General features: G+C 42.3%; 1 protein-coding gene across 6 annotated transcripts in view; it reads left to right on the top strand.

The window, feature by feature from the left end:
* The window catches only part of LOC139576570 (splicing regulator ARVCF-like), a 233,329-nt gene that overhangs the window by 59,689 nt on the left and 161,351 nt on the right, over positions 1–12,289 (top strand). For all 6 annotated transcript variants that reach the window (XM_071402800.1, XM_071402806.1, XM_071402801.1 and 3 more), the window contains exon 2: positions 10,811–10,895. The gene's annotated coding sequence lies outside the window, so the exon portion shown is untranslated. The remainder of the gene's footprint in view (positions 1–10,810; positions 10,896–12,289) is intronic.

The following is a 12,289-nucleotide window of genomic DNA, read 5'->3' as shown; positions in this document are numbered from 1 at the left end:
TAAAAGGCACATGACAGCCCGCTTGGAGGCTCTAAAGGACTCTAAGACCATGAGAACCAAGATTTTCTGGTCTGATGAAACCAAGATTGAACAGTTTGGCCTGAATGCCAAGTGTCACGTCTGGAGGAAACCTGGTACCATTACTACGGTGAAGCATAGTGGTGGCAGCATAATGCTGTGGGGATGTTTTTCAGTGGTATGGACTGGGAGACTAGTCAGGATCGAGGGAAAGATGAACAGTGCAAAGTACAAATAGATCCTTGATCCAGAGTGCTCAGGACCTCAGACTGGGGCCATGGTTCACTACACGGTATTCAAAAGATTAGCCATTTAGCCCTGTGGTTGGCTCTGAAGCTGGATTTGTCATAAGCATTGGTTTAGGGAAAACATTGCCGATAGAAACCACTGGCCTATCTTCAACTATGCCATTCCATAAATTGCATTTGAATCTGCCATAGAAATAATGACTCTCTGGTTATATGGATAACTTTTGAAAGCTAGTTGGTATGCATTATCTGCATTGTAATGGACACGGTGCAACCTTTTCGTAGATGGCCTGCTGGCAGACATGACAGGCTACAATGACTTTGCTCATGATCATGCGTGCCGCAAATGACATGTACCTACGTTTCTTGAATTTTCATGATAGACAATTTGAGTTTTGGTGTAGTGAAGCAGAACTTGTGGTCAAAACCGTTCATCCAGTGTTGCCAGCTATTTTTCAGCTTCTCCCACTCTCTCGTTGCTACAGAATTGAGTCGGAAAAGTCGCTAAATGCTATCAAAACCATTGAAATCATCGGTGTCAACTAGAGGTCGACCGATTAATCGGAATGGCCGATTTAATTAGGGCCGATTTCATGGTTTCATAACAATCGGAAATCGGTAAATTTGGAGGCCGATTTTATTTATTTTTTATATTTTTTAATTATTATTATTTCTTTTTTTACAACTTTATTTAACTAGGCAGTTAAGAACACATTCTTATTTTCAATGAAGGCCTAGGAACGGTGGGTTAACTGCCTTGTTCAGGGGCAGAACGACAGATTTTTACCTTGTCAGCTCAGGGATTCAATCTTGCAACCTTACGGTTAACTAGTCCAACGCTCTAACCACCTGCCTCACGAGGAGCCCACCTGTTACGCGAATGCAGTAAGACGCCAAGGTAAGTTGCTAGCTAGCATTAAACTTATCTTATAAAAAACAATCAATCATAATCACTAGTTAACTACACATGGTTGATGATATTACTAGTTTATCTAGCGTGTCCCGCGTTGCATATAATCGATGTGGTGCGCATTCGCGAAAATGGACTGTCGTTGCTCCAACGTGTACCTAACCATAAACATCAATGCCTTTCTTAAAATCAATACACAAGTATATATTTTTAAACCTGCATATTTAGTTAATATTGCCTGCTAACATGAATTTATTTTGACTAGGGAAATGGTGTCACTTCTCTTGCAACAGAGTCAGGGTATATGCAGCAGTTTGGGCCGCCTGGCTCGTTGCGAACTGTGTGAAGACTATTTCTTCCTAACAAAGATAGCCAACTTCGCCAAACGGGGGATGATTTAACAAAAGCGCATTTGCGAAAAAAGCACAATCGTTGCACGACTGTACCTAACCATAAACATCAATGCCTAACTTAAAATTAATACACAAGTGTATATATTTTTAAACCTGCATATTTAGCTAAAAGAAATCCAGGTTAGCAGGCAATATTAACCAGGTGAAATTGTGTCACTTCTCTTGCGTTCATTGCACGCAGAGTCAGGGTATATGCAAGTTTGGGCCGCCTGGCTCGTTGCGAACTAATTTGCCAGAATTTTACGGAATTATGACATAACATTGAAGGTTGTGCAATGTAACAGGAATATTTAGACTAGGGATGCCACCCGTTAGATAAAATACGGAACACTGAAAGAATAAACGTTTTGTTTTCGAGATGATAGTTTCCGGATTCGACCATATTAATGACCTAAGGCTCGTATTTCTGTGTTATTATGTTATAATTAAGGTATGATTTGATAGAGCAGTCTGACTGAGCGATGGTAGGCACCAGCAGGCTCGTAAGCATTCATTCAAACAGCACTTTCGTGCGTTTTGCCAGCAGCTCTTTGCAATGCTTCAAGCATTGCGCTGTTTATGACTTCAAGCCTATCAACTCCCGAGATTAGGCTGGTGTAACCGATGTGAAATGGCGAGCTAGTTAGCGGGGTGCGCGCTAATAGCTTTTCAAACGTCACTCGCTCCGACTTGGAGTAGTTGTTCCCCTTGCTCTGCATGGGTAACGCTGCTTCGAGGGTGGATGTTCTCGATGTGTTCCTGGTTCGAGCCCAGGTAGGGGCGAGGAGAGGGACGGAAGCTATACTGTTACACTGGCAATACTAAAGTACCTATAAGAACATCCAATAGTCAAAGGTATATGAAATACAAATCGTATAGAGAGAAATAGTCCTATAATAACTACAACCTAAAACTTGTTACCTGGGAATATTGAAGACTCATGTTAAAAGGAACCACCAGCTTTCATATGTTCTCATGTTCAGAGCAAGGTATTTAGCTTTCTTACATGGCACATATTGCACTTTTACTTTCTTCTCCAACACTTGGTTTTTGCATTATTTAAACCAAATTGAACATGTTTCATTATTTATTTGAGGCTAAATTGATTTTATTGATGTAAAATAAGTGCTAATTCAGTATAGTTGTAATTGTCATTATTACAAATTAATTAAAAAATTGGCTTTAAAAAAAAAAAAAAATCATAATCGGTCAACCTTTAGTGTCAACTCCCCAAAGGCAGCATTTAAGTAGCTTAATTTGTCCCTGTAGTCTTGTACCAATTAAAGCCGCTGGAGGGGTCAAATTAAGCTACTTTTTAATATAGTGATACTCTAAATTGGCAACACTGCATTCTTCTTGGGACAACAATGCTATCATATCACACAGTTCTACCATTTTATAAAATGGTCAGATATATACATTATGAACATTATGCTCGTTCCGTGACAGACTGACCAGGTGAAAGCTATGATCTCTTATTGGTGTCACTTGTTAAATCCACTTCAGTGTAGATGAAGGGGAGGAGACGGGTTAAAGAAGGATTTTTAAGCCTTTAGGCAATGGCGTCATAGTGTGTATGTGTGCCGTTCAGAGGGTGAATGGGCAAGACAAAAGTGAACGGGGTACGGTAGTAGGTGCCAGGCGCACCGGTTAGTGTCATGAACTGCAACGCAGCTGGGTCTTTCACGCTCAACAGTTTCCCGTGTGTATCAAGAATGGTCCACCACTCGAAGGACATTCAGCCAACTTGACACAACTGTGGGAAGCATTGGAGTAAATATTGGCATGCATCCCTGCTGAAAGCTTTTGACACCGACGGGGGTGCAACTCAATATTAGGAAGTTTGTAATTTTGTATTGTATTTTTTTTTTATACAGACTAGTGAAAATAGAAGAAAAAAAGTACAATTTGATTATAATTTCCAGGTAAATCATTTGTAGGTGACGTTTGCATCCGCTATTTTTAATTTGCTCCATGGTTTAATTGGACACACAAGGCTGTTAGGCTCATCACCTGAAGAGGAATAACTGAGCAGCTGTTTCTGATTGAATAAACAATGCCATGCGGATGGTGATAACATTCAAATAAAGAGAGCGCTGCACAGATTTTTTTGTAAATATTTTCTTAATTGCGTTGTTGGTTAAGGGCTTGTAAGTAAGTATTTCACGGTATGGTCTGTTTTATTCGGCGCATGTGACAAATATGATTTGATTTGAAGACATTGCATTCACACTGATTTGCACGAAGTGGGCAGTTTGGATTAGTCACTTACAAGTTTTCTGTGCTAAAAAAACATTTGACAAAAAACCTCGCTCTGTGTCGCGCTCTCAGAGAGCGACCTCTGTGTCGCGACCACTAAGTGTTCACTGTGGGCGGGGGGAGCCCTGTGCTAAGGAGAGACCGTGTTAGAGTTCAGTCACCTTTAGTTCTCTAAAGTCAACGGTAGTAGTACCCATGGCCATGTGGACAGGACACGAGCATTTGTCCAAGCAAACATCACATGGAATGGCAGTCAGAGCTGTTTGTCCTGTCAGTCAGATTAGTGTGACAGGCAGTAAGATTTAACATTGTCTGAATGTCACAACACGACCAGCCTGTCCATCTGGTTCTCCCCTTGACTCTCCTCACCCTTACCCCTTAACTGAGATATCTGGCTCAACGCCCCTCCCACCACGCTCACAGCAGGTGACTAAATATGTTGCACACATGCAGTATGTTTGAGGTCAGCTGCAGGTCTGTGAAACGTTGCTAACTGCTGGTGAGGCTTGGCTGTCTGCGCTGTGTCTGCCATACAGCTGTCCTGGTCCTGCTTCTCCTCTCCCATGTCGAAGGAGTGTGGTGTTGATGGGGCAGTGAGATCTGGGTCCGGAGGGCCTGGACTGTCTGCCAGAGATGGAGGTTTCTGCATGGGTGCTTTCCAGGTGCCTAGCAGACTGTGACAGAAGCTAGGGAGGAGGGGCTGGGGCACAGGCTGGGTCACTCTGACCCCTCCATATGGCTCTGTGGGGCCGTCATTTAGGAGTGCAGACCAGGGACGGGACCGGAGGAGCAAATGGCTTTTTAATCGATTATAGGCACCAGCAAATGACACCCCTTTTTTAAATTTCCATGGCTGCATTCGTCTTGCCCAGTCCACTCCCATCTCTATTTAAGGAAGCTGCCTGTCTGTCTGAGTGTGTAAAGGGGGTGCATGCATTTACTCTCAATGGTGAAAAAGAATGATTTCACTTATCCAGAAAGGCTTGGCTAACATACGACATGGAAAAACAGAAGTGTATGTTTCCGTGTGTCATTCTGCGCTGCGTTATTTCTAGAAACAGAACTGCTATAGAGATCTCCTTGTAACAAATGTTTTTTTTTAAAGTACCACAACGTATTTAAAGACTGTTCCTTTGTGTCTGGAGGAGGCAGTGGTTTCAGGGCAGTGAAACACAAACCTCCTCTCTGGTCTTTGGGCACAAAGACGCTGCCTGCTTCCAAAATGGCACCCTTTTCCCTATATAATACATTATGGGCCCTGGTCAAAAGTTGCGCATCAGTATGTTGCCATTTGCCAGTTGCCATAGGTTGCCATTTGGGATGCAGTTGCTGCCTCGTGGAAACTCCCTCCCACAATTTTAAAGCAGCGATTTGCTACATTCAAACAAGTCATATAGCCTGTGCGAGCCAAGTGTTGTTATTCCATCACTCTCCCTCCTGTATTCCTTTTGATCAAGGATATTGTTTTAATACAACCGGCTGATGTTTCTACTAAAACTAAGACGCCATTGTGCCTTGATAATGGGTTAGTCTGAGGTGACTTGGAGCCATTTTCTACGGTGCCAGTCTTCTCTAACGTATCCCTCAGGACCATTTAAAGGAAACTTTTACTCTGCTTGTTATTAACAATATCTGTGTTAATTTTTAGCATTGAGTCACCCCCTTCTTTAAGTTAGCTAAAGTGCTGTTGCATAAAAGATGTGTGTCTGTGTATATGCGCGCCTCAGTGAATGAGGCCGCTGCTGTCAGTTTGCCTGTACAGGGCTCCCAGGAATTGAAAAACTGTTTTGTTTTAGACAAGGCAGGCTTTTTGCTTTTTTACTGCAAGTGACTTTCTGCATATGCACTTTTTACTGCAGCTATTCATTACCATTTAATTTGACATCAGGGGAGCAACCAAACCAGGAATTAAATGATTTGGTGCAACTGGATAAAAATAGGATTCTTTTTTTCCCCCTCTTTCGTTTATTGGGAGCATAATCTTTTTTAAAGATCAACATTCCTGCAGCAGATGACAGTGGGATTAAGCCCTGGCAGATGTGCTGGTGGAGCGAGGGACTGGTGTTGTCTCTGGTGTGTGTGTGTGTGTGTGTGTGTCCTATCCCTGTTCGCTCTACGGGTGTGCTTGTGACCTCGTGAGACAGCGCGAGGGAAAGGTGGAGAATGGGGAAAAGAGGAGAGATGGCAGGTGCTCAGCTGGAGGTGCTGTCCTCACAGCCAGTATCTCTCTCGTCTTCCTCTGAACAGCTAGGGCAGCAGACCCAACACGGAACCCTGCTACCCTGTCACATTCAGTCCAGTCTCCATGCGCCGCTAGCCTCGCTCACAGCCCTCATAGTGCTCTTTTATAGTCCTGCTTAGTCAGTCAGTGACTCAACACACCACCACTGTGTGTAACCAGGGTCCGTTCCCTGTGTGTGTGGAATGTGGTGGGAGTCGGTGTGTGTGTGTGTGGAACCTTGGCTAAAAGGGTAAAGGTCACCAGTCTAGTGGCTACGGCTGTGTTGACATTTAACTGTATAGAATTAGACGTTCCTTTTTCAAGTTCCCGAACAGTGAATATCATGTTTTTCTTCAAATTTGGATGACATTTGGATGAAATCAGCTCATATTAGTTTTATCAATTGTGGAGGACATTTGATGGGTTTTTCAGGAAGCTAAATGAGACTGATGCTATACTGTCATTGGTAGTTGATCAGTGGATCTTGCAAGTGCTGACCATAATGTAAGTATCAAGTCTGACAAGGTGGCTGTAACTGTGGCGGTTTTGAGTTGTGAACGGTATATTTTCCTGTAACACACCTGACAGTCACTATGGTTTTGGTTCTTCCATCCCTAAGCCCCCTACGTTGAGTTTGAGAACTGCCAGCACACAGCTGACACAAAGGAATGTTATAGTGTTTGTAATTTGCCCGATAATCATATTCTGCCGTTCATGGCCGGCCCTCCCGTTAGGCTCGATTAGGGGCGGCATTTTGACAATTGGCGCCCACAATTGGCTGCCACCAGCTCATAGCGTTGCTGCAGTTCCCGCCCCATTCCTGCTTCTCCCGAAGTTCACTCCTACTATCCTTGGTAGGTGTGTGTGTGTGTGTGTGTGTGTGTGTGTGTGTGTGTGTGTGTGTGTGTGTGTGTGTGTGTGTTATGGGATTATCCAATTGTGAAACATTATTAAAAATGAATTTGCCAAATGTAATTTTTTTTGTGTGTGTGTGACAAAGACGATTAGTGATTAAGGCAGTAGCCTAACCTAGCCTGTTAGCTAGCTACTACTAGTGGATATAATTTTAGTTAAAAGTAATCTAGAGAGATTTTAAATAATTTCCTACTGTGTCTGAGAGACAAACTATCAGGACGTAAATATTTTTTTTTAAACAATGAGAAAAGAGACACAATCTCTAAAGCAAAGAAATTCCTGGTGAAATGTATCAGCGTGCAGCAATGTCCATCAGCCGTTGTGGAGAATGACGAGCATCTGTTTACTGACTCTATTAGCGATGAGGGCAAACCGGTCCGAGCCTTGCACTGCCACCGATGACCGCTCTCTGGCTGGACAAGAACAGGTGGTCGCACCAGGCCTAGCCACATCTCCAAACAATGCCGACGAAGACCCTACTATCTTGGACCCAGACTCAGATTCGTCACTCTCCGTCCCCGATGACAGTGGTGCTGGTGCTGCTAAATCAGACTCCCAGACAAAAAACATCCAAGATCCCGGTGAGTGGCCAAAATATAGGAATGGATCTTTACAGGATATGTTAGTGCAGGCCGGGCCACATCAGGATAAGGAGGGGAATTTCCCACGAGATGAGGGGTAACTAAAGTTTTGGGTGACCCACTACAATAGGAGGATGGCGAACGAAGAGAAAGTTGAGAGACCAAGGCTTGTCTATTCCAAGCAAAATGATGCAGCCTTCTGTTTTTGCTGCAAACTTTTTTCACATGAGTACAAATCTGCACTGGTCAGGGATGGAACCAGGGAATGGATTAATCAGTGCCACTTCAGCTCGCATGAGAAGTCGCATGACCACCGAGAGAGTTTCCAGAGGTGGATGGAGATCAGGCTGGCGTCCAAGCAAACTCCGATGATTTCAAGACCGTGGACAGCTACCGAGAGAGAACATCGCTGACTGCGATGCAGCAAGAGAACATCGCTGACTGCGATGCAGCACCACATTAGAGGGAAGAGGCTACTCTAGGTTGAGACAAAATAAATAAATAAATGCTGATGTGGGACAGTCAAGTTCGATATGTAAATAAACTAAATTCTATAAAGGCTGGTGTCATTGACACACAGCTTATTTTACACTGCACCAGCGAGGCGAGAACCGCCATGCATTTATGATTGGAGCTCATTTCTTCATCTTCCAAAATAATAAGTGGTAAGCCTACCTGTTTGCATCTCCTTTTTGTCTTTCCACTATCATAAAGCTGTAATGATAGACATTTTAGAGAATTCAACATCTACTCTCTGCACAGCTACCCAGGCAACCACCACAGCAAGAATGATGTGATTACAAAATCAGCTTTCCCAGGTCAAAAGGGGGGGGGGGTGAAGATAGACCCAAATCAATAGAGCATTTCAATTGAGCATTTCAGGCACACACACATTCAAATCATAAACATTAAAGTTTCACAAAGTACCTAACCAAATATTGCATATTTCAAATGAAGTACTTTAAAAACACCAGAAAAAACATTGTAGAACGAGTAGCTCCCTACATCCAACGAATTGATAGCATCAAACCTCAGAACAGTAAATAAAAGGGAATACACCACCCATTTTAACAAACATTTCCCTTTTCAAAAACATTACAGGCGACATAGACAGGCTCCTGGATCTCGTCTTCGAGGTCACCCTTGATCCAGCACCGTATGTGGGGAAGCTGTGTGAGCTGTCCATCCCAGGACCCCTGTCTGTCCAGTGTGAAGCTTGACAAGGACGCCATAGCTGAATTTTTCTCCCGCTTCAATCTTGAGGGTGACTGAAGCCATGTGGGTGACTGAAGCCTGCTTGATTGAAGCAGGGTACATGGGCTCCCCTACCTATCAATCTCTGTAGTTGGTTGTATTTTCTAAAGCCTATATAATTAACTTTTGCGTGATATATCACATTTTGTTACTTTTATAGTTTATTTTTTTTCAAGCAGTCAGACTGGATATGAGTTACAAATTGTATAAATCAATGGAGTGTTGCACACTGTAGGGTGGCTGGGTGCCTATATTAGGCTTATGGTTGTAATTATTTGTTCATGTCAAATTATTTCTCACCTTTTATTTGTCATGAGTGTTTATGTTGTTGTTTATGATTTAAAAAAAATAATTCTGATCAATACATACAATTCTGAGCATATTGTCGTTTATTATACTAATACAGAGGCACCATAAAATTGTCCAGTACACTTACTGTATGCTGTTTTCATGTATATTTCCTTATGTCTAAGCGTCTAAGGCAAATTTTTCCAAGGTAATGTACAGAACGGAGGCGTTTATCCCGCGAATACCACAGTTGCCAAAGAAAACAATATGAAAGCACACATTTACCAGTAAAAATACTTTATTTTATTTTTATTAACAAATTCACACTTTCTCATCTTTAGGTTGCTAGAAACGCGAACCTGTCATTTGTTCAATTTGTTTATTTATGGACACGACCCAGTCGTTCGTTCTTTAAGTACCATTGCCATGCTCAGTGGCAACGTTCTTATCCCTTGCTTGCTGCAAGCTAGCCAAGTAGCTACAGTCACAACCTCTGCAGCCAGAATAGCAACATTATTCTGTTGCGTTTAAGCTGTTTATACCACAGTTGCCAAATAAAACAATAATTTAAGTACACATTTACCAGTAGAAATAAAAAATATTTGATATTTGAATTCATATAAGCAAATTCATACTTTCATCTTTTGGTTGCTAGAGACGTGTCCCAGTCGTTCGTAATTTGTTTTGTTGCCAGGCTCGCTAGCGACTTTCTTATCCCTTGCTAGCTAGCTACGGTTTATACAGTCACGACCTCTGCAGCCAGAATAACAGCAACGGTTGTTCTGTTGCGTTTGTTGAAGCTGTTAATCCCACAGTTGCCAAATATAACAATACTAGTAGCTGTTTTCTATTGACATTTATTTGGATACCACACAATTTCCCCCGATTTTTGCCTGGCATAGCTAGAAAAGTGTTCATCCTCATCAGGAGACTCAACACTGTTTATTACGAGGAGATCACATTGCATATCAAACACTAGGCTAGAAGCTAGCTAAATAGTTTATTGCTGGAAAACCTGCCAATATGATAACCAAAAAAGAATCTGTTAAACAGCTGGTCAAACTAGAAACTTGGTAGGATTTGACAGCATAGTGCCATGTGCGTCATGACTGCAACAGTAGGGACCAGAGATTCATATTCATCACGTTAGGTCATCAGATGTTCCATCAAACTGTCTCCGTAAAAACAAATCAATGCTAGCTAATTTTTTCCCCACTCATTCGACCTGTGTTTTATAATGTATCCAATTTTGGTTTGTGTGGTTTAGCGTTCTTTTAACTTTGTAGCAAGTACGGTCTAAATGTGTAGGCTCTTATTGAGTCATGATTGCAAGGTGTCCCCGATATCTTTTCCAACTGTCCCGATATCTGGTTTTAATGTCCATTCTAGAATGCCCTTCTAACCAATCAGAAACGAGTATTCAACAATGCTGTGGTATAAGCTCCCTGTGACTGAGACTGTGTCAATGGTGAACTAGCTGGTTGGAATGAATGATCATTTTGAAATGTGAGAAGACATGGAAGAGGTATCTTACTGGGTTTAGCAGCCAAACAACAGATCAAACATGTTGTACAATAATTTGTCTCAGCTTATCTGTTGTATAGTGACCTACCTACTTCAATAATATTTCAAGAAAGTAAAGTACATGATTTGTGCCAAGACACTAAACCTATTATCTGATGAAGCCACTGTCCTAAAAAAAAGTATCTTATTTTGTTTTGTAGGTGTAGCAGCACCGGTGCAGTGGCCCTCGCCTGATAAATGTCTACCTGCGCTGACATTTTTATGGGTCTTCATCATCAGCCAAAGGTGCGTTTATCCACGTTTCCTAATTGCAATAATGTAACCAATAGTGGCTGTATGTCACAGGCTGTAGTGTCTGGTCTGCACAGCTGTTCTATGGTGGCGTCCCAAATGGCACACTATACAGTGCACTACTTTTGACCAGAGCCTTATGGGTCCTGGTCAAAAGTAGTGCACTATTTAGGGAATTGGGTGCTATTTGTGAACGCAGCCTATGTCTTTGGGTTTAGCGTGCGCTCATATTTCCTTTCCAATTATATCAGATGGACAAACAGGCTAGTATTCTTATACTGTACTTTACTGATCTATTAATATAGCGAAGTGAATTGCTATAAAAAGTGTTGATTTTGTATCCTGATTTAATGAATGGTGTTTTCTAAACGTGAAATAACGTAAAGTATAGGCCACAACGCAACGAGAATAAATATTCCCCTCACCCGGAGAATTAGATTAGCTGAAGTGACGCACCGGCGGGCCAAGATACATGGGTCTGTCTAAGATCATACTCTGGAAATCAATAGATATCTAAGATCATTTTTCAGCCCTGGGTTAAGGATGCCTATTCAATGTAATGTGGAACAAGCCTATTCACTTTATCAGGCACCAATGAACCTGTGCTCATGAGTAAACACTAAAACCATCTCATGTAGACTGAGGCTAGTAGAAATCATCACTGGCCTAGTAGCAATCAGGACTCTTGTCACATCCTTTATCTTCAGCGGATTGTGGGGGTTCTAGTTAAAAGTTTTCCGATATAAATCAGCAACAAATGTATCCTTCATTATTGTCTGTGAAAGTTTGACTTGTTGTTGTGGGTTTTCTTCTATTCCTCTGTGGGGATGTCCCTGGTCTGAATCAAAGTGGTACTGTTCTGTTGCCACCCGACAAACATTTAGCAGTCTTGGCGCTCACAGCTCAACCTGAACCTGTTTAGTGCAGGCTGCTTTACTTTGATGCCAGAAAAAGTCCCAACGGTTATCCTATTTCTCGCTTTTTCTCTTTAGCTGTTAATTTACCGGTACATTGAGTTTAGATGTTGTTCTCAAGTAATTAAAGTTAATCTTGTTTCTGGCCGCTGAGACTGGTCTGCTGGGGCTAGCTGGCATGGACTGAATGACAAAAGTGTGTGAAAGGTAACCACAGTGGACAAAGGTGAATTTGTCTATTCTGACCTATATATTTGTCAAGCTAGGGAGGGAATAGCTGACTGTGGTGGCTGGATCGTTCACACACCTTGTGAAGGAGGTGGTACATCACGAGAGCAGAATCTGTGCATCTCTCCCAGGAGTTATGACCCAGCTCTGGATGGGGATATCGGCATCGGGGCTCGCATTGTGCAGGAGAGGAGAGATTTAAAGACCGCTTTGCTCTTCCACAGATGTCGCTCCTCTGACTGTGAC

Source organism: Salvelinus alpinus, chromosome 5, assembly GCF_045679555.1.
Source record: "Salvelinus alpinus chromosome 5, SLU_Salpinus.1, whole genome shotgun sequence".
Lineage (NCBI taxonomy): Eukaryota > Metazoa > Chordata > Actinopteri > Salmoniformes > Salmonidae > Salvelinus > Salvelinus alpinus.
This window is presented reverse-complemented; position numbering and strand designations above follow the sequence as displayed.